We start from the raw sequence: 23,350 nt of genomic DNA on the forward strand, positions 1-23,350 counted from the left end.
TAGGTTTTCTTCTAGGGTTTTTATGGTTTTAGGTCTAACATGTAAGTCTTTAATCCATCTTGAATTAATTTTTGTATAAGGTGTAAGGAAGGGATCCAGTTTCAGCTTTCTACATATGTCTAGCCAGTTTTCCAGCACCATTTACTAAATAGGGAATCCTTTCCCGATTTCTTGTTTTTGTCAGGTTTGTCAAAGATCAGATGGTTGTAGATGTGTGGTATTATTTCTGAGGGCTCTGTTCCGTTCCATTGGTCTATATCTCTGTTTTGGTACCAGTATCAGGCTGTTTTGGTTACTGTAGCCTTTTAGTATAGTTTGAAGTCAGGTAGCGTGATGCCTCCAGGTTTGTTCTTTTGGCTTAGGATTGTCTTGGCAATTTGGGCTCTTTTTTGGTTCCATATGAACTTTAAAGTAGTTTTTCCCAGTTCTGTGAAGAAAGTAATTTGTAGCTTGATGGGGATGGCATTGAATCTATAAATTACCTTGGGCAGTATGGCCATTTTCACGATATTGATTCTTCCTATCCATGAGCATGGAATGTTCTTCCATTTGTTTGTGTCCTCTTTTATTTCAATGAGCAGTGGTTTGTAGTTCTCCTTGAAGAGGTCCTTCACATCCCTTGTAAGTTGGATTCCTAGGTATTTTATTCTCTTCAAAGCAATTGTGAATGCGAGTTCACTCATGATTTGGCTCTCTGTTTGTCTGTTATTGGTGTATAGGAATGCTTGTGGTTTTTGCACATTGATTTTGTATCCTGAGACTTTGCTGAAGTTGCTTATCAGCTTAAGGAGATTTTGGGCTGAGACAATGGGGTTTTCTAAATATACAATCATGTCATCTGCAAACAGGGAAAGTTTGACTGCCTCTTTTCCTAATTAAATACCCCTTATTTATTTCTCCTGCCTGATTGCCCTGGCCAGAACTTCCAACACTATGTTGAATAGGAGTGGTGACAGAGGGCATCCCTGTCTTGTGCCAGTTTTCAAAGAGAATGCTTCCAATTTTTGCCCATTCACTATGATATTGGCAGTGGGTTTGTCATAAATAGCTCTTATTATTTTGAGATATGTCCCATCAATACATAGTTTATTAAGAGTTTTTAGCACAAAGGGCTGTTGAATTTTGTTGAAGGCCTTTTCTGCACCTATTGAGATAATCATGTGGCTTTTGTCTTTGGTTCTGTTTATATGATGGATTAGGTTTATTGATTTGTGTATGTTGAACCAGCCTTGCATCCCAGGGATGAAGCCCACTTGCTCGTGGTGGATAAGCTTTTTGATGTGCTGCTGGATTCGGTTTGCCAGTATTTTACTGAGGATTTTTGCATTAATGTTCATCAGGGATATTGGTCTAAAATTCTCATTTTGTTGTGTCTCTTCCAGGCTTTTGTATCAGGATGATGCTGGCCTCATAAAATGAGTTAGGGAGGATACCCTCTTTTTCTATTGATTGGAATAGTTTCAGAAGGAATGGTACCAGCTCCTCCTTTTACCTCTGGTATAATTCGGCTGTGAATCCATCTGGTCCTGGACTTTTTCTGGTTGGTAGGCTATTAATTATTGCCTCAACTTCAGAGCCTGTTATTGTTCTATTCATGGATTCAATTTCTTCCTGGGTTAGTCTTGGGAGGGTGTATATGTCCAGGAATTTATGCATTTCTTCTAGATTTTCTAGCTTATTTGCATAGAGGTGTTTATAGTATTCTCTGATGGTAGTTTGTATTTCTGTGGGATCGGTGGTGATATCTGTTTTATCATTTTTTATAGCATCTATTTGATTCTTCTCTCTTTTCTTCTTTATTAGTCTTGCTAGTGGTCTATCAATTTTGTTGATCTTTTCAAAAAACCAGCTCCTGGATTTATTGATTTTTTTAAAGGGTTTTTTGTGTCTCTATCTCCTTCAGTTCTGCTCTGATCTTAGTTATTTCTTGCCTTCTGCTAGCTTTTGAATGTGTTTGCTCTTGCTTCTCTAGTTCTTTTAATTGTGATATTAGGGTGTCAAGTTTAGATCTTTCCCGCTATCTCTTGTGGGCATTTAATGCTATAAATTTCCCTCTACATACTGCTTTAAATGTGTCCCAGAGATTCTGGTATGTTGTGTCTTTGTTCTCATTGGTTTCAAAGAACATCTTTATTTCTGCCTTCATTTCGTTATGTACCCAGCAGTCATTCAGGAGCAGGTTGTTCAGTTTCCATGTACTTAAGCGGTTTTGAGTGAGTTTCTTAATCCTGAGTTCTAGTTTGATTGCACCGTGGTCTGAGAGACAGTTTGTTATAATTTCTGTTCTTTTATATTTGCTGAGGAGTGCTTTACTTCCAACTATGTGGTCAATTTTGGAATAAGTGTGATGTGGTGCTGAGAAGAATGTATATTCTGTTGATTTGGGGTGGAGAGTTCTGTAGATGTCTATTAGGTCTGCTTGGTGCAGAGCTGAGTTCAATTCCTGGGTATCCTTAATTTCTGTCTTGTTGATCTGTCTAATGTTGACAGTGGGTGGTTAAAGTCTCCCATTATTATTGTGTGGGAGTCTAAATCTCTTTGTAGGTCTCTAAGGACTTGCCTTATGAATCTGGGTGCTCCTGTATTGGGTGCATATATATTTAGGATAGTTAGCTATTCTTGTTGAATTGATCCCTTTACCATTATGTAATGGCCTTCTTTGTCTCTTCTGATCATTGTTGGTTTAAAGTCTGTTTTATCAGAGACTAGGATTGCAACCCCTGCTTTTTGTTGTTTTCCATTTGCTTGGTAGATCTTCCTCCATCCCCTTATTTTGAGCCTATGTGTGTCTCTGCATGTGAGATGGGTCTCCTGAATACAGCACACTGATGGGTCTTGACTCTTTATCCAATTCGCCAGTCTGTGTCTTTTAATTGGAGCATTTAGCCCATTTACATTTAAGGTTAATATTGTTATGTGTGAATTTGATCCTGTCATTATGATGTTAGCTGGTTATTTTGCTCGCTAGTTGATGCAGTTTCTTTCTAGCCTTGATGGTCTTTACAATTTGGCATGTTTTTGCAGTGGCTGGTACCGGTTTTTCCTTTCCATGTTTAGTGCTTCCTTCAGGAGCTCTTGTAAGGCAGGCCTGGTGGTGACAAAAATCTCTCAGCATTTGCTTGTCTGTAAAGGATTTTACTTCTCCTTCACTTACGAACCTTAGTTTGGCTGGATATGAAATTCTGGGTTGAAAATTCTTTTCTTTAAGAATGTTGAATATTGGCCCCTACTCTCTTCTGGCTTATAGAGTTTCTTTTTTTTTTTCTTTTTTTTTTTATTATTATACTTTAGGTTTTAGGGTACATGTGCACAATGTGCAGGTTTGTTACATATGTATCCATGTGCCATGTTGTTTTGCTGCACCCATTAACTCGTCATTTAGCATTAGGTATATCTCCTAAGGCTGTCCCTGCCCGCTACCCCCACCCCACAACAGTCCCCTGAGTGTGATGTTCCCCTTCCTGTGTCCATGAGTTCTCATTGTTCAGTTCCCACCTATGAGTGAGAACATGCAGTGTTTGGTTTTTTGTCCTTGTGATAGTTTACTGAGAATGATGGTTTCCAGCTTCATCCATGTCCCTACAAAGGACATGAACTCATCAGTTTTTATGGCTGCATAGTATTCCATGGTGTATATGTGCCACATTTTCTTAATCCAGACTATTGTTGTTGGACATTTGGGTTGGTTCCAAGTCTTTGCTATTGTGAATAGTGCTGCAGTAAACATACGTGTGCATGTGTCTTTATAGCAGCATGACTTATAGTCCTTTGGGTATATACCCAGTAATGGGATGGCTGGGTCAAATGGTATTTCTAGTTCTAGATCCCTGAGGAATCGCCACACTGACTTCCACAATGGTTGAACTAGTTTACACTCCCACCAACAGCATAATAGTGTTCCTATTTCTCCACATCCTCTCCAGCACCTGTTGTTTCCTGACTTTTTAATGATGGCCATTCTAACTGGTGTGAGATGGTATCTCACTGTGGTTTTGATTTGCATTTCTCTGATGGCCAGTGATGATGAGCATTTTTTCATATGTTTTTTGGCTGCATAAATGTCTTCTTTTGAGAAGTGTCTGTTCATGTCCTTTGCCCACTTTTTGATGGGGTTGTTTTTTTTTTCTTGTAAATTTGTTGGAGTTCATTGTAGATTCTGAATATTAGCCCTTCGTCAGATGAGTAGGTTGCAAAAATTTTCTCCCATTCTGTAGGGTGCCTGTTCATTCTGATGGTAGTTTCTTTTGCTGTGCAGAAGCTCTTTAGTTTAATTAGACACCATTTGTCAATTTTGGCTTTTGTTGCCATTGCTTTTGGTGTTTTAGACATGAATTCCTTGGCCATGCCTATGTCCTGAATGGTATCGCCTAGGTTTTCTTCTAGGGTTTTAATGGTTTTAGGTCTAACATTTAAGTCTTTAATCCATCTTGAGTTAATTTTTGTATAAGGTGTAAGGAAGGGATCCAGTTTCAGCTTTCTACATATGGCTAGCCAGTTTTCCCAGCACCATTTATTAAATAGGGAATCCTTTCCCCATTTGTTGTTTTTGTCAGGTTTGTCAAAGATCAGATAGTTGTAGATATGTGGCATTATTTCTGAGGGCTCTGTTCTGTTCCATTGATCTATGTCTCTGTTGTGGTACCAGTACCATGCTGTTTTGGTTACTATAGCCTTGTAGTATAGTTTGAAGTCAGGTAGCGTGATGCCTCCAGCTTTGTTCTTTTCTCTTAGGATTGACTTGGTGATGCGGGCTCTTTTTTGGTTCCATATGAACTTTAAAGTAGTTTTTTCCAATTCTGTGAATAAAGTCATTGGTAGCTTGATGGTGATGGCATTGAATCTATAAATTACCTTGGGCAGTAAGGCCATTTTCATGATATTGATTCTTCCAACCAATGAGCATGGAATGTTCTTCCATTTGTTTGTATCCTCTTTTATTTCATTGAGCAGTGGTTTGTAGTTCTCCTTGAAGAGGTCCTTCACATCCTTTGTAAGTTGGATTCCTAGGTATTTTATTCCCTTTGAAGCAATTGAGAATGGGAGTTCACTCATGATTTGGCTCTCTGTTTGTCTGTGATTGGTGTACAAGAATGCTTGTGATTTTTGTACATTGACTTTGTATCCTGAGACTTTGCTGAAGTTGCTAATCAGCCTAAGGGGACTTTGGGCTGAGACAGTGGGGTTTTCTAGATATACAATCATGTCATCTCCAAACAGGGACAATTTGACTTAATCTTTTCCTAATTGAATACCCTTTATTTCCTTCTCCTGCCTGATTGCCCTGGCCAGAACTTCCAGCACTATGCTGAATAGGAGTGGTGAGAGAGGGCATCCCTGTCTTGTGCCAGTTTTCAAAGGGAATGCTTCAGGTTTTTGCCCATTCAGTATATTGGCTGTGGGCTTGTCATAGATAGCTCTTATTATTTTAAGGTACATCCCATCAATACCTAATTTATTGAGAGTTTTTAGCATGAAGGGTTTTTGAATTTTGTCAAAGGCCTTTTCTGCATCTATTGAGATAATCATGTGGTTTTTGTCTTTGGTTCTGTTTATATGCTGGATTACATTTATTGATTTGCGTATGTTGAACCAGCCTTGCATCCCAGGGACGAAGCCCACTTGATCATGCTGTATAAGCTTTTTGATGTGCTGGTGGATTCAGTTTGCCAGTATTTTATTGAGGATTTTTGCATCAATGTTCATCAAGGATATTGGTCTGAAATTCTCTTTTTTGGTTATGTCTCTGCCAGGCTTTGGTATCAGGATGATGCTGGCCTCATAAAATGTGTTAGGGAGGATTCCCTCTTTTTCTATTGATTGGAATAGTTTCAGAAGGAATGGTACCAGCTCCTCCTTGTACCTCTGGTAGAATTCGGCTGTGAATCCATCAGGTCCTGGACTCTTTTTGGTTGGTAAGCTATTGATTATTGCCACAATTTTAGAGCCTGTTATTGGTCTATTCAGAGATTCAACTTCTTCCTGGTTACTCTTGGGAGGGTGTATGTGTCGAGGAATTGATCCATTTCTTCTAGATTTTCTAGTTTATTTGCATAGAGGTGTTTGTAGTATTCTCTGATGGTAGATTGTATTTCTGTGGGATCGGTGGTGATATCCCCTTTTTTATTTTTTATTGCATCTATTAGATTCTTCTCTCTTTTCTTCTTTATTAGTCTTGCTAGCGGTCTATCAATTTTGTTGATCTTTTCAAAAAACCAGCTCCTGGATTCATTAATTTTTTGAAGGGTTTTTTGTGTCTCTGTTTCCTTCAGTTCTGCTCTGATTTTAGTTATTTCTAGCCTTCTGCTAGCTTTTGAATGTGTTTGCTCTTGCTTTTCTAGTTCTTTTAATTGTGATGTTAGGGTGTCAATTTTGGATCTTTCCTGCTTTCTCTTGTAGACATTTAGTGCTATAAATTTCCCTCTACACACTGCTTTGAATGTGTCCCAGAGATTCTGGTATGTTGTGTCTTTGTTCTCGTTGGTTTCAAAGAACATCTTTATTTCCGCCTTCATTTCGTTATGTACCCAGTAGTCATTCAGGAGCAGGTTGTTCAGTTTCCATGTAGTTGAGCGGTTTTGAGTGAGTTTCTTAATCCTGAATCCTAGTTTGATTGCACTGTGGTCTGAGAGACAGTTTGTTATAATTTCTATTCTTTTACATTTGCTGAGGAGAGCTTTACTTCCAACTATGTGGTCAATTTTGGAATAGGTGTGGTGTGGTGCTGAAAAAAATGTATATTCTGTTGATTTGTGGTGAAGAGTTCTGTAGATGTCTATTAGGTCCATTTTGTGCAGAGCTGAGTTCAATTCCTGGATATCCTTGTTAACTTTCTGTCTCACTGATCTGTCTAATGTTGACAGTGGGGTGTTAAAATCTCCCATTATTATTGTGTGTGAGTTTAAGTCCCTTTGTAGGTCACTCAGGACTTGCTTTATGAATCTGGGTGCTCCTGTGTTGGGTGCATATATATTTAGGATAGTTAGATCTTCTTGTTGAATTGATCCCTTTACCATTATGTAATGGCCTTCTTTGTCTCTTTTGATCTTTGTTGGTTTAAAGTCTATTTTATCAGAGACTAGGATTGCAACCCCTGCCTTTTTTTGTTTTCCATTTGCTTGATAGATCTTCCCCCATCCCTTTATTTTGAGTCTATGTGTGTCTCTGCATGTGAGATGGGTTTCCTGAGTACAGCACACTGATGGGTCTTGACTCCTTATCCAGTTTACCAGTCTGTGTCTTTTAATTGGAGCATTTAGCCCATTTACATTTAAAGTTAATATTGTTATGTGTGAATTTGATCCTGTCATTACGATGTTAGTTGGTTATTTTGCCCGTTAGTTGATGCAGTTTCTTCCTAGCCTTGATGGTCTTTACAATTTGGCATGTTTTTGTAGGGGCTGGTACCTGTTGTTCCTTTCCATGTTTAGTGCTTCCTTCAGGAGATCTTTTAGGGCAGGCCTGGTGGTGACAAAATCACTCAGCATTTGCTTGTCTGTAAAGTATTTTATTTCTCCTTCACTTATGAAGCTTAGTTTGGCTGGATATGAAATTCTAGGTTGAAAATTCTTTTCTTTAAGAATGTTGAATATCGGTCCCCACTCTCTTCTGGCTTGTAGAGTTTCTACTGAGAGATGAGCTGTTAGTCTGTTGGGCTTCCCTTTGTGGGTAACCAGACCTTTCTTTCTGGCTGCCCTTAACATTTTTTCCTTCATTTCAACCTTGGTGAATCTGACAATTATGTGTCTTGGAGTTGCTCTTCTCGAGGAGTATCTTTGTGGCGTTCTCTGTATTTCCTGAATCTGAATGTTTGCCTGCCTTGCTAGATTGGGGAATTTCTCCTGGATAATATCTTGCAGAGTGTTTTCCAACTTGGTTCCATTCTCCCCGTCATTTTCAGGTACACTAGTCAGACGTAGGTTTGGTCTTTTCACATAGTCCCAAATTTCTTGGAGGCTTTGTTCGTTCCTTTTTATTCTTTTTTCTCTAAACTTCCCTTCTCACTTCATTTGATTCATCTTCCATCGCTGATACCCTTTCTTCAGTTGATCGCATCGGCTACCGAGGCTTCTGCAATCTTCGCGTAGTTCTCGATACTTAGCTTTCGGCTCCATCAGCTCCTTTAAGCCCTTCTCTCCATTGGTTATTCTAGTTATCCATTCATGTAATTTTTTTTCAAAGTTTTTAACTTCTTTGCTATTGTTTTGAATTTCCTCCCATAGCTCAGAGTAGTTTGATCGTCTGAAGCCTTCTTCTCTCAACTCGTGAAAGTCATTCTCCATCCAGCTTTGTTCCGTTGCTGATGAGGAACTGCATTCCTTTGGAGGAGGAGAGGTGCTCTGCTTTTTAGATTTTCCAGTTTTTCTGCTCTGTTTTTTCCCCATCTTTGTGGTTTTATCTACTTTTGGTCTTTGATGATGGTGATGTACAGATGGATTTTTGGTGTGGATGTCCTTTCTGTTTGTTAGTTTTCCTTCTACCAGACAGGACCCTCAGCTGCAGGTCTGTTGGGGTTTGCTAGAGGTCCACTCCAGACCCTGTTTGGCTGGTTGTCAGTAGCGGTGGCTGCAGAACAGCAGATTTTCGTGAGACCACAAATTCAGCTGTCTGAATTCAACTTCCTCTGGAAGTTTTGTCTCAGAGAAGTACCTGGCCGAGTGAGGTGTCAGTCTGTCCCTACTGGGGGGTGCCTCCCGGTTAGGCTGCTCAGGGGTGAGGGACCCACTTTAGGAGGCAGTCTGTCCATTCTCAGATCTCCAGTTGCGTGCTGGGAGAACCACTACTCTCTTCAAAGCTGTCAGTCAGACAGGGACATTTAAGTCTGCAGAGGTTCCTGCTGAATTTTTGTTTGTCTGTGCCCTGCCCTCAGAGGTGGAGCCTACAGAGGCAGGCAGGCCTCCTTGAGCTGTGGTGGGCTCCACCCAGTTCAAGCTTCCTGGCTGCTTTGTTTACCTAAGCAAGCCTGGGCAATGGCGCGCACCCCTCCCCCAGCCTCGGTGCTGCCTTGCAGTTTGATCTCAGACTGCTTTGCTAGCAATCAGCGAGACTCCGTGGGCATAGGACCCTCCGAGCCAGGTGGGGACACAATATCCTGGTGTGCCGTTTTCCAGGCCTGTTGGAATATCACAGTATTAGGGTGGGACTGACCCGATTTTTCAGGTACCGTCTGTTACCCCTTTCTTTGACTAGGAAAGGGAACTCCCTGACCCCTTGAGCTTCCTGAGCGAGGCAATGCCTCGCCCTGCTTTGGCTCGTGCACAGTGCACTGCACTGGCTGTCCTGCACCCACTGTTTGGCACTCCCTAGTGAGATGAACCCGGTACCTTAAACGGAGATGCAGAAATCACCTGTCTGCTCTGTCACTCAGGCTGGGAGCTGCAGACCAGAGCGGTTCCTACTCAGCCATCTTGGCTCCACCAACCTGGCTTGTAGAGTTTCTGCTGATAGATTTGCTGTTAGTCTGATGGGCTTCCCTTTGTGGGTAACCTGACCTTTCTCTCTGGCTGCCCTTAACATTTTTTCCTTCATTTCAACTTTGGTGAATCTGACAATTATGTGTCTCGGAGTTGCTCTTCTCGAGGAGTATCTTTGTGGCATTCTCTGTATTTCCTGAATTGAATGTCGGCCTGCCTTGCTAGGTTGGGGAAGTTCTCCTGGATAATATCCTGCAAAGTGCTTTCCAACTCGGCTCCATTCTCCTCGTCTCTTTCAGTTACACCAATCAGACATAGATTTGGTCTTTTCACATAGTCCCATATTTCTTGGAGGCTTTGTTCATTTCTTTTTACTCTTTTTTCTCTAAACTTTTCTTCTCACTTCATTTCACTCATTTGATCTTCAATCACTGATACCCTTTCTTTCACTTGATTGATTTGGCTACTGAAGCTTGTGCATTCTTCAGGTAGTTCTTGTGCCATGGTTTTCAGCTCCATAAGGTCATTTAAGGTGTTCTCTATGCTGTTTATTCTAGTTAGCCGTTCATCTAATCTTTTTTGAAGGTTTTTAGCTTCTTTGTGATGGGTTCAAACATCCTTCTTTAGCTTGGAGAAGTTTTTTATTACCGATCGTCTGAAGCCTTCTTCTCTCAACTAGTCAAAGTCATTCTCCATCCAGCTTTGTTCCTTTGCTGGTGAGGAGCTGCGTTCCTTTGGAGGAGAAGAGACACTCTGATTTTTAGAATTTTCAGCTTTTCTGCTCTGGTTTCTCCCCATCTTTTCGGTTTTATCTACGTTTGGTTTTTGATGATGGTGACATACAGATGGGGTTTTGGTGTGGATGTCCTTTCTGTTTGTTAGTTTTCCTTCTAACAGTCAGAACCTTCAGCTGCCGGTCTGTTGGAATTTCCTGGAGGTCCACTCCAGACCCTGTTTCCTCAGACCCTGTTTGCCTCAGTATCACCAGCTGCAGAACAGCAAATATTGCAGAATGGCAAATGTTGCTGCCTGATCTTTCCTCTGGAATCCTTGTCTCAGAGGGGCACACAGCTGTATGAGGTGTCAGTCGGCCCCTACTGGGGGGTATCTCCCAGTTAGGCTACTCAGGGGTCAGGGACCCACTTGAAGAGGCAGTCTATCTGTTCTCAGATCTCAAACTCCGTGCTGGGAGAACTACTACTTTCTTCAAAGCTGTCAGATGGGATGTTTAAGTCTGCAGAAGTTTCTGCTGCCTTTTGTTCAGCTATGCCCTGCCCCCAGAGGTGGAGTCTACAGAGGCAGGAAGGCCTCCTTGAGCTGCGGTGGGCTCCACCCCGTTTGAGCTTCCCTGCTGCTTTGCTTACCTACTCAAGCCTCAGCAATAGCGGATGCCCTTCCCCCAGCCTTGCTGCCACCTTGCAGTTTGATCTCAGAGTGCTGTGCTAGCAGTGAGCGAGGTTCCGTGGGCATGGGACCCTCCAAGCCAGGTGCAGGATATAATCTCCTGGTGTACCGTTTGCTAAGATCATTGGAAAAGTGCAGTATTAGGGTGGTAGAGTCCCGATTTTCCAGGTACTGTCTGTCACGGCTTCCCTTGGCTAGGAAAAGGAATTCCCTGGCCCCTTGCACTTCCCAGGTGAGGTGATGCCCCACCCTGCTTCAGCTCACACTCCGTGGGCTGCACCCACTGTCCAACAAGCTCCAGTGAGATGAATCCGGTACCTCAGTTGGAAATGCAGAAATCACTCTTCTTCTGCATCACTTATACTGGGAGCTGTAGACTGGAGCTGTTCCTATTTGGCCATCTTGGAACCTCAAGAAGGTCTATTTTGAACCACCACTTGTCTAATTCCATGAACCTGTCAATAAGCAGTTCTACAGCCTTAGTACAGTTGTCTAGTTTTTCTGGTATTTTCTGGATTATGGCATGTAGTATTCTCCCTACTTTTATGCCTCATGTGAAATGGAAATAAAACGCCTTGGGAATAGAAGTTAAATAGTTTTTGAATTCAAATGAAAGCTCAGATTTATCATCCTTAAATTAAATTCACCTAAAGATCTCTTTTTCTAAAAAGAAAAAATTATTAGCCAAAATGGGATGGGCGATAATAGGAACTGTCCTGAAGGCATATATCAGTCCAGTTTGTGGTTAAGCCTCTTGCAAGAATAGTCAGAAAATAGTTGTATGTAGCCACCCAGTGATCTGTTCTCAAACAACATAATCCAATGGGTTGATTGAATAGGATAGTATGGTTTTAACACCATTAAAGAAGAGTAATCTGAAATCACATGATGAAATTTTAGCACTGATATCATCAAATAGATCTAAAGCCAAAGAGCTTGTGGTTGAGTCTAAGTATTGTGCCTAAAAGTGAGATGGCCTCTTCATGCACCACTGCTTCCTTGCAGTTATCCAAAATATATTTATGTGAAAATTCTGCTTAAAAGCTCGCCGCCTATGTGCAGTTTTCAAGTGTTCTGTCTATCTATACAAGGGTCTCATTTTCTAGCTATTATCTAATAGGAAATTCTAGATTTCTGACTATCTAGCAGTTGATTGTCATCTAAAATGTTTCTGAGCATTTCAGTCCAATTACCAGTAAATTAACTGACTTACTGCAAGGTATTGGCATCACATGAAGCTGGACAGCAACCAAAACAATGTGAGTAAAACTGAGTAGTCTGTCCCATTTTATTTTTTTTTTATTTTTATTTTTTGAGACAGAGTCTTACTCTGTCACCCAGGCTGGAGTGCAGTGGCACACTCTTGGCTCACTGCAAGTTCCACCTTCCAGGTTCATGCCATTCTCCTGCCTCAGCCTCCCGAGTAGCTGGGACCTGCCACCACGTCTGGCCAGTTTTTTGTATTTTTAGTAGACATGGGGTTTCACTGTGTTAGCCAGGATGGTCTCAATCTCCTGACCTCGTGATCCATCTGCCTCAGACTCCCAAAGTGCTGGGATTACAGGCGTGAGCCACCATGCCCAGCCTCCCATTCTATTTTTTAAGCACACCTCAGCTAATTTTAGCCAACTAGTAAACACATATCAAGGAGTAACTCTGGATGCAATATCAAGGTCAATGGAATTAATATAGTGTCATAGTTAAGAGGTAAAAATAAAAATTTAATAACAACCTAGAACTAAACCAACAAAAAGAAAAGCAAATAATAACTACAGTAATGTGGTAGACAGAATAATGGCCCATCAAAGATGTACACACACTAATCTTCAGCACCTGTGAATATGTCACTTATATGGCTCAGAATGTCACTAAAATAGCAGTGAAATTGCTCAGTTTTCCACACTTTTGGGTACAACTCAGGTTCCTGGGATAAATTGCATGTGGTCATTATGTGTATGTTTTAATATGTTGCATGACTTGACTTTTTCATTGAGGATTTTTGTGACATTTTTCAACAGAGATCTTGATCTGTACTTTTATTTTTTTGTCTTGTATTTGCTCAGTTTTGGTATCTGGGTAATATTGGCTTAATAAGGTGTGTTGGAAAGTTTGTTATCCTCTTCTATTTATTAAAAGAGTTTATAAGAATGGTTATTAGTTTTTTATTAAATGTTTGGCAAAATTCATCAGTAGAGCCAATTTGGCCTGGGCTTTTTGTGTGTGGGGGAAGTTTTCTGATTACTAATACACTCTCTTATCTATCTGTTCAGATGTTATATCATTTCTGATGTTGGTTTTGACAGCTTGGGTGGTTTCTTTCTTAGAAATTTGCTTATTTAGTCTAAATGATCGAATCAGTTGGCATACTACCAGTTATATTATTACCTTATTTCCATAAGGTTGAGAGTGATATCTCCCCTTCCATTCCTGATTTCAGAAATTTCAGTCTTCACGTTTTTATTTTTTTGACAATCTAGACTAAATTTTGTCAATTTTGTTGATCTTTTCAAAGAACCAACTTTTGGTTTATTGATTTTTTGGAATATTTTTCTTTTATCTATTTTGTCTCCATGTTAATATTTATTACCATTCTCTTCTCTTGCTTGCTTTTGGTTTAGTTTGCTTCTTGTTTCACAACATCTTAATGTAAAAGTTTAGATTATTGATTTGACATGGTTCTTCTTTTTTTTTTTTTTTTTTTTTTTTTTTTTTTTTTTTTTAGAGATAATGCCTTTTTAAATTTTACTTTAAGTTCTGGGATACACGTGCTGAACGTACAGGTTTGTTACATAGGTATACCTGTGCCATGGTGGTTTGCTGCATCTATCAACCCATCATCTAGGTTTTAAACTCCATATGCATTAGGTATTTGTCCCAATGCTCTCCCTCCCCTTCCCCCACCCCCTGACAAGCCCCAGTGTGTAATGTTCCCTTCACTGTGTCCATGTGTTCTCATTGTTCAATTCTTACTTGTGAGTGAGAACATACTGTTTGGTTTTCTGCTCCTGTGTTAGTTTGCTGAGGATGATGTTTTCCAGCTTCATCCATGTCCCTGCAAAGGACATGAACTCATTCTTTTGTATGGCTGCATAGTATTCCATGGTGTATATGTGCCACATTTTCTTTATCCAGTCTATCATTGATGGTCATTTGGGTTGGTTCCAAGTCTTTGCTATTGTAAATAGTGCTTGTGAGTCTTTTTAATTGAAATTGAGGTGTCTGAGGACTAATGGGTTATTACAACTGTTCTCCTGGGCACTGCTGAAATAATGTCTTGCATCTTAGGTTTTATTTTTATTTATTTATTTTTTTATGGCAAATTTGTATTTTTATTTTTATTTATTTTTTTAATTATACTTTAGGTTTTAGGGTACATGTGCACAATGTGCAGGTTTGTTACATATGTATCCATGTGCCACGTTGATTTCCTGCACCCATTAACTCGTCATTTAGCATTAGGTAGATCTCCTAATGCTGTCCCTCCCCCCCTTCCCCAACCCCACAACAGGTTCTTCTGTTTTAATATTGATGTTTAAAATTATAAATACCCTCTAAGCACTGCTTTAGTTGCAGGCCATAATTTTTAAAACTTTTATTCTACTTTTATTTTAGGTTCAAAGGATACATGTGCAGGTTTGTTACATGGGTAAATTGCATGTTTCTGAGGCTTTGGTGTATGAATAATTCTGTCATCAAGGTAGTGAGCATAGTGCCTGATAGGTAGCCTTCCAATGAATATTCCCCTCCCAGCTTCCCCACTCAAGGAGTTGTCACTGTCTGTTCCCATATTTGTGTCCATGTGTATTCAATGTTTAGCTCTCACTTATAAGTGAGAACATGTGGTGTTCAGTTTTCTGTTCCTTCATTGGTTCACTTAGGATAATGACCTCCTGCAGCATCCATGCTGCTGCAAAGGACATTATTTCATTCATTTTTATGGCTGTGTAGTATTCCATGGTGTATATTGTCCACATTTTCTTTATCCACCATTTGTGGGCATCTTGGTTGATTCCATGTCTTTGCTATTGTGAATAGGGCTGAGATAAACATGAGTGCATTGTCTTTTTGGTAGAATGATTTACTTTCTTTTGGGTGTATACCCAATAAAGGATGGGATGGCTGGGTTGAATGGTAGTTATGTTTTAAGTGCTGTAAGAACTCTCCACACTGCTTTCCACAATGGCTGAGCTAATTTACATTTCCACCAGCAGTGTCTAAGTCTTCCATTTTCCTTGAAACCTTGCTAGCACCTGTTGCTTTTTGACTTTTTAATAATAGCTATTCTGACTGGTGTGACATGGCATCTCATTGTGGTTATGATGTGCATTTCTCTAATGATTAGTTATGTGGAGTATATTTTCATATATCTGTTGGCCACATGAATGTCTTCTTTTGAGAAGTGTCTGTTCATGTCCTTTGCCCATTTTTGAATGCGGCTATTTGTTTTGTTTGCTGACTTAAGTTTCTTATAAATTCTCGATATTAGACCTTTGTCAGATGAATAGTTTGCAAATATTTCCTCCCACTGTGTAGTTTGTCTGTTTACTCTTTTGATGTTCTTTTTTTTTTTTTTCTGTGCAGAAGCTCTTTAGTTTAATTAGGTGTCACTTGTTAAATTTTGTTTTTGTTGCAATTGTTTTTGGAGACTTAATCATACATTCTTTGCCATAGCCAATATCCAGAATGGTATTTCCTAGGTTTTCTTCTAAGGTTTTTCTTGTTTTAGGTCTTACATTGAAGTCTTTAATCCATCTTGGTTAATTTTTGTATACGGTGAAAGGAAGGAGTCCAGTTTCAATCTTCTGCATATGACTAGCCAGTTATCCTAGCACTATTTATTGAATATGAAGTCCTTTCCTTATTTTTTGTTATTGTCGATTTTGTCCAAAATCAGGTGATTATAGGTGTGGCCTTAAGGCACATCTCATATGGCGGCAGAAAAAAGAAGACAGCTTGTGCAGGGAAACTCCACCTTATAGAACCATCAGATCTCGTGAGACGTATTCACTTCATAAGAACAGCATGGGAAAGACCTGCCCCCATAATTCAATTGCCTCCAACCAGGTTCCTCCCACAACACATGGAATTTCAAGATGAAATTTGGGTGGGACACAGCCAAACCATATTAAGTACCATACTGTTTTAATTGCTGTAGGCTTGTCATATAGTTTGAAGTTGGGTATTGTGATGCCTCCAGCTTTGTTCTTGTAGGATTGCCTTGGTGATTTGGGCTGTTTTTTTTCCATATAAATTTAAGAATAGTTTTTTTCTAGTTCCATGAAGAAGCTATTGGTAGTTTAATAGAAATAGCATTGAATCTGCAGATTGCTTTGTGTGGTATGGGCATTTTAACAATATTGATTCTTTCCATGAGCACGGAATGTTTTTTCATTTGCTTTTGCTGTCTCTGATTCCTTTCAGCAGCCCTTCTTGATATATTGGTTTTTTTTACTTTTTTTGTCTCAAATGATTTCCTAATTTCTTATGTGATTTTTTCTTCCTACAATTATTTATTGAGGATGTGTTGTTTGATTTCCACAAATTTGTGAACTTGCCAAATTTCTTCCTGTTTTTAATTTGTAATTTTATTACATTGTCGTCAGATGATATATTTTGTGATATTTTAACCTTTTTAATTGTATTGAGGCTTGTTTTTGAGTCTAACTTATGTTCTACCCTGGACAATGTTCCATATGTGCTTGAGAAAAATGTATATTCTGCTAATGTCAGGTGGGGTGTTCTACAGATATGTTAGTTATAACTGGCTTATAGTGTTTTTTAAAGTCTTCAAAATCCTTATTGATATTCTGCCTAATTGTCCTATCTATTTCTCAAAGTGGGGTATTTGATTTGTCAATTTTTTGGTAAATTTTTTTTCCTTTTTTAAACTTTCATTTTAGGTTCTTTTATATTATTTTATCACCTAGGTATTAACCCCAGTAACCAATAGTTATCTTTTCTGTTCCTCCCACCCTCTCCTCTCAAGTAGACCCCAGTGTCTGTTGTTTCCTTCTTTGCATTCATAAACTTTTACCATTTAGCTCCCACTTATAAGTGAGAACATGTAGCATTTGGTTTTCTAGTCCTGCATTAGTTTGGTAAGGATAATATCCTCCAGCTTCATCTATGTTCCTGCAAAAGACGTGATCCCATTCTTTTTTATGGCTCCATAGTATTCCATGGTGTATATGTACCAGATTTTCTTTAACCAAGCTGTTACTGATGGGCATTTACATTGATTCCATGTCTTTGCTATTGATGATTCACCAATTATTTTTGAATCTTCTATTTCTCTTTCCAAGTCTATTTGTGTTTGATCTATGTATATTAAAGCTTTGCTCTTAGGTGCATATATGTGTATAATTACTATGTCTTCATGATGATCTTTTATCATCATAAAACATCTCTATCTCTGGTAACACTTTGTATTTTGTGGTTTGCTTGCTACTAGCATATCCAATCAAGCTTTCTTATGGTGCTGTTTTTGCAGTATATGTATTTTCATTCTTTTAATTTCAATCTATTTGTATCTTTGAATTGAAAAGGTTTCTCCTATAGACAACATTTGTTTTATTTTTCACTCACCTTGACAACCTCTGTCTTTGTATTGGATTGTTTAATTTGTTCACATTTAATGTTATGATTGATAATACCTGATTTACAGGTATTTTACTTTCTATGTCTGATATCTCTTTTGTTCTTCTCTTCCACCATTACTGCTGTCTTTTGCATTGTGAATATTTTCTAGTATAACATTTTAATTCATCAAATTATTGTTCCATCATAGTTTTAGTTATTTTCTTAGTGTTTGTTCTATGCTTATATAATATGCATCTTAATTTATCAGATATGCTTCAAATTTAGACTAGCTTAACTCGACTGTGATATCGAAATTCTACTGCTTTATAGCTTATCTCTTTCTCCCATGCTTTGTAATCTTATTGCTCTACATATTACATCAATATATATCACACACACACTACATTGCTCTAATTATCATCTTATATAAGTTTATGTATTTTAAAGCAGTGGTCCCCAACCATTTTGGCACCAGGGACTGGTTTCATGGAAGACAATTTTTCTGCAGACAGATGGTGAGGGTCAGGGGTGTGGTTTCAGGATGAATCTGTCACGCCTCAGATCATCAGGCTCATAAGGAGACTCATAAGGAGCACACAGCCTAGATCCCTCGAATGTGCAGTTCACAATAGGGTTCATGCTTCTATAAGAATCTAATGCTGATGCTGAAGTGAAAGGAGGCAGAGCTCAAGCAGTAATGTTCGCTTACCCCCAACTCACCTACTTCTGTGCAGCCTGGTTCCTAACAAGCCATGGACTGGTACTGGTCTGTGGCCTGGGGGTTGGGATCTACTGTTTTAAAGAATCTGACAGAATAAAATGGGGAAAAAGATACATATTTATTGAGTTGGTAATATTAACCTTCTTATTTAGCATTTCTGCTTATCTTTGTCTATTACTGTGGATATAAGTTACATATGGTGTCATTTTCATATGGCAATAAACTTTGCTCCCATTCACCTTTGTCAAAATATATTTTATTTCTATAGGTTATAGGCCCCACAGTACAATTACAGTACTGTAATTTTACAGTACAATATATATACAGATATATACTTTTATACAATTATTTTAAATTCTCTTAACAAAAGCAAGCAGAATATGCAATTATACAACAGCTGCTTGAAGTCTTTGTTTGCTAAGTCCAACATCTGTGCTCTCTCAAAGGCAGTTTTTCTTGCCAGCTTTTTAAACCCCTGAACATATTTAAATCTTCTTCTTTGCTGGTCTATTAACTTATAATTTTCAGTTGAAAACTGGATATTATGACAATATATTTTAGGAACTCTGATATTATCACCCCACTCCCAAGGTAGTCATTATTGTTTGCTAATTTGTTTGTTTGGTTTTTAGTGACTTGGCTGAACTAGTTTAGTGAAGACAATTTTCCCCAAGTGTGCAGCCTCTGATGCTGCTTTTCAGAGGGTGCAAGCGTGGGCATGCACACACTCATTCTGACTGCCCCACCCCACTGGCATGACAGTGTTTTTGTCCAGGCTCTATGTGACTTATTTCTTTCTCTGAACTCCCTGTTCAGCTACTGGCTGCTCTGCTGTGCTGGTATCAGTACTGTACGGGAATCAGACACAGATGTTAGCATCTACTAATTTCTAGCATCTACTAATTGCTTTTTTTATTTTTGACAACATCGTGGAATGTAAATTAGTCTGTAGTTTGATGGAATTAAAGCTGGGCTTGTTCACAGGGATAATCTTTGAGGCCAGACTTTGAGGCTTCTTCTCATCTGCAGGTGGACTCTACTTAGCTATTTTTTTCTTTCTTGTTTGTTTCTGTTAAACTTATAACTGTCTCATATCTTTGCTGTTATTGTTACTACAGAGCTTCAAGACCACTTTTAGTTGCTTATCACTAAATTTTCTTCCTTTTTTTGACAATGCCCTTAGATTTGAACTTTCCCATACTCTGTCTCATGTAACGTGAGTCCTGTTAGAGAGAACTATGGAGTTCTTTATTCCTATGACCTTTCTCTCCCCACCATGGGGAGAAAACAGATGTCACTGCTTCAGAGTGTGGGTGCAAGGACAGCAGAGTACTTCTCATATAATGGCCCCTGTTTTGTGTGTAGGGTACTGGTCATGGTAGTAGCTGCTGGTATTGTCTTTCTTCTCCTGTAGCGGAACATCTGGTATACACAGAATATGGGGAAGTGTGATTAGGCTCCCATATTCTTGGCCTATCATGTCTGGTATAGGACTTCTCTTTAAGTGGGAGCTTGGTGGAGAAAGGGAACCCCCAGCAACTCTACTGGTCTTGCCTTGAATTGGGCTCTTGCAACTTGGAGCTAAGGGGAAGGGGGAAATAGTGGTGGCCTGTTCCCCCTAGGGGAATACCATAACCTCAGATCGGGATCTGGGGTAAAAGAGAGCTGCATCTTCTTGGCAACATATGCCTGGAGTAGAATGTCCATCAATTTGAGCTGGGGAAGTCATAGGGAGCAAATTATGGCTCAAATGTTATTGACTGCTGCTGTTCTTACCATGACTTAGTAGATTTCCTTGAATAAACATTTCTCCATTTGCTGTATGACTGTAGGCATCCAGATATTAAAATATTTTTATAATTATTAACAGTTATTATTGTTTTACTAGAAAGGGGATCCACGGAGCTCCTTACATCACTATTCTAGATGTTCTTTTGACCTGGCACTCTTGTATAGATATATCACAATTTATAGCATCCTTAAATATTTTTTTCCATTTCTGACTACTTTTCAGATTATTTTTTATTATCACAGAAAATTAATCACTATTTGTAATCACCTCATTTGGGGAGGCTGTATTTCCAAAGAGCCAGATGAGAATTTAGACAGCATTTTCTGCTTTCTTCTTCCTACCCTTAATGGAGGTTTAAACCATGCAGTTGGCAGGTGGCCGACATGGAGATGAAAGAAGCACAGAGATCCAAGTCGACGTCTTAATTTCTGGCGCTGTTGCACAACCTTCTTCAAACTCATTGTTGAAGTCCAGGAAATGTTTCTGTCTCTTGCCTGGCTTTATGGTGGGAAAACAACTCTCATATCATCATCTCATGTCTCCCATACTCTGCTTTTTGGTTTTTGTTGTTTATGGTCTGTAAGCTCTGAATTTTAGAATCCAAATGACTTTCTCTATTACAATAACTACAGTTACAAATAAGAAGTGTTTCTGCTTTCAGTAAATTATCTGTTTAGTACGTTTTCAATAACTAAGTTGAAGGGTGTGGCTATTTATTCCTGGCTAGAGTAAGACATGCAGAAATCTATCACTACTGCCCAGCTGTTGAGAGTATGGAGGCAACAAACACAAGGAAACTTGAACAAAGCGGTCAGTTAACATCTCAAAATATTATTTTGTTATTACTTTAAAATTATTCAGTATATTACACGGTCCTCTTATTTGGGAGAGAGAAATTGTGGGATGATAGATCTACAGAAGGTAGCTGCTAACGAAAGTCCAGTTGGCTCATTATATTCTTTAAAATCACAATATAATATTTAAGAGAAAGAATAAAGGAATGGGCTACTTTACCTTCATATGTTTATTTTTAACATAGTGATTTGTAAGACTGGTTTCTCCTTAGCTCTTTTCAGACTATCCATTTCTACATGAAGGATCCCAAAGCTCCCTAAATGTCTCTGACATGCCATGTTCATCTTTGTGCATTTATAGAATGTTTTGGTTTTGCTGTTTGCACAGGCTTCAGTTGAGCACCACTGTTTTCTGCTTTCCTATGTGAGCTCCACTTGAATGCCTCAAGCTGCATTTTGGAGTATGTCTGAAAGTTAACGCCATTACAGCAAAAGGGCAACTTTTCACTTAAATGAAGCTGTAAGTTGTTGATTATAAATTATCTTTTAGAAAACAAGTGTGTATTTTAAAAAAACTTATTAATATTAAATGATAAAATTTCCAAAAAGCTAAATAATTTCTTCTCCAGTTCAGAAAATTTATTAGCTTAAAGCCAGAATAAAACTTGAGGATCTGCGTGATCATGTCTGCTGTTTAACCCCTCTCTTGAATTTTTTTTATTTCAGTTATTATATTTTAGCTCTATAATTTTAGTTTATTTCTATTTTATAATTTCTTTTTAAAAAAATATCATTTCTCTGAATTTTTTAGTTGTTTATCTATGTTCTTTGTAACTCACTGTGCTTCTTTAAGATTTTTAAAAATTGTTTTTGGTAAGGTAATTCATTAACTCCATTTTTAAAGAATCAGTTATTAAAGATTAATTTCATTCTTTCTGATTGGGTCATCTTCCCCTGATTCTTGATGTTTGTTGTAGCTTGTGGTGGTATCTGTATATTTGAAGAAGCAGTCCCCTCTCCCAGCCTTTACAGATTGCTTTAGCAGGAAAAAATCTTCACCCATCAGCCTTGGTACAGATTCCGAGAGCTTGTCAAATATTTTCTATAAGCTTATCTTCTCTGAGTTGAACATGTAGATTCTTAACTACAGTGATTTACTGGGTTCACCCCCAACACAGGACCATAATTTCTTCCTCACTTTGGTATCTGACTGCAGTACTATGGGCCAGAATGTTGGTGGCATGCCAATTACGTGTGTTCACACTCTGTTAGATGTGTGGCAGGCCAGGAATGAATCAGCAAATAGTCTCTTTCCCCACATTTAAACTAATTTATTTCATTCTCTGCTAGTAGTGTTTTTGCCAAGAAGGAATGTGAAAGACTGGCTTTTTCATCAATCCCATGGCCTTGGTGGAGAAGTAACTCCCTGGTGAACTGTGTGTGTGACCACAATGGGCTGAGGCATGTGGACAATGCTGGAGGCAGAGCTGAGTGTGAGCAGAGGCTCACAGTGAGGCAGGGGCATCACTATTGGGTCCAATCAACCCATCGGGACACCTGCTGCATGGAGGTTGTGAGCACTGAGGTGCTGAAGAGGCTCTCACTCTGTCTAAGAGAGTGTCCCGAGCAAGACAAGCAGTGCTAGATGCCCAGATTCTTGTTTTGGCTTCAGATTTGGGCAAAGGGAAAGCAAAGCAGCTGTGCTCAGAACTGAACTTGTTTGACATGTTGTGTTGAAACTTTACTGACACGTATGGGTGTAAATCTGCCAGAAGCTGAAGAACTCATCCGTGATGAAGCTAGCTCTGATTTTGAATTCATAGTCTATGACTCCTGGAAAATATCAGGCAAAAGAGCAGAAAACACCTTTAATCAAGCCCATACACTCCACTCTCTGTTGGATTTAACACAAGGAGAGTTCCTTGTGCCAAAGCCCCAAATCGTTAGTCCAAGAAAACTTCCTATGATACAAGAGGAGACGATAATGCCTGCCCAGTTAAAAAGAACGGAAGAATCTCATAAAGAAACAACAAAGAAAGAAGTAGAAAGAATCTTGGGATTGTTGCAGGTGTATATTCGAGATGCTACCCACCATCCTTCTTTGCCTTTGTGGTTGATCCACAATGCTTCCCCCAAACAGTGGAAAACATCTTTCATGTTTCCTTCATTATACAGGATGGTTTTGCAAGAGTGAGACTTGACCAAGACCGACTGCAAGTAATAGAGCCTGTTAATATTAATGAAGAAAGTGAGGAAATTCACCAAAACACCCAAGTTAGGAACCGAGGAATTCTAGCTGTGAGGTATCCTGACTGGGAGGAGACTGTGAATACCTTTGAGATTACTCCAAGTCAGAGACAGCAGAGGCTAAGTGCTTGATGCTAGCTGAAGGACTCAAATGGATAGTGAAGTCCAAGAGGGAAAGAAGCATGTATTATATACAGTGTATGATTCAACATTTAAAAAGACAGATTGTTTTTAGTAAAATGTAACTTTTGATATTTAATGAATTTGTCATGGTTGTTTTTGATTACAGGAAATTCACTGCCATATTAAAAAAAAAAAAAAACGCTGCCACACTTTTTTCCCATAGTGGCTATATCATTTTAAATAAATTACCACCAGCAATATGAGTGATCCAGTTTCTCCA

General features: G+C 39.0%; 1 pseudogene; it reads left to right on the forward strand.

The window, feature by feature from the left end:
• Window positions 1-22,264: 22,264 nt before the first annotated feature.
• Window positions 22,265-23,079, forward strand: LOC100585551 (annotated as a pseudogene).
• The last annotated feature ends 271 nt before the right edge of the window (window positions 23,080-23,350 follow it).

This window comes from Nomascus leucogenys, chromosome 4, assembly GCF_006542625.1.
Source record: "Nomascus leucogenys isolate Asia chromosome 4, Asia_NLE_v1, whole genome shotgun sequence".
In the NCBI taxonomy this organism is placed as follows: Eukaryota; Metazoa; Chordata; class Mammalia; order Primates; family Hylobatidae; genus Nomascus; species Nomascus leucogenys.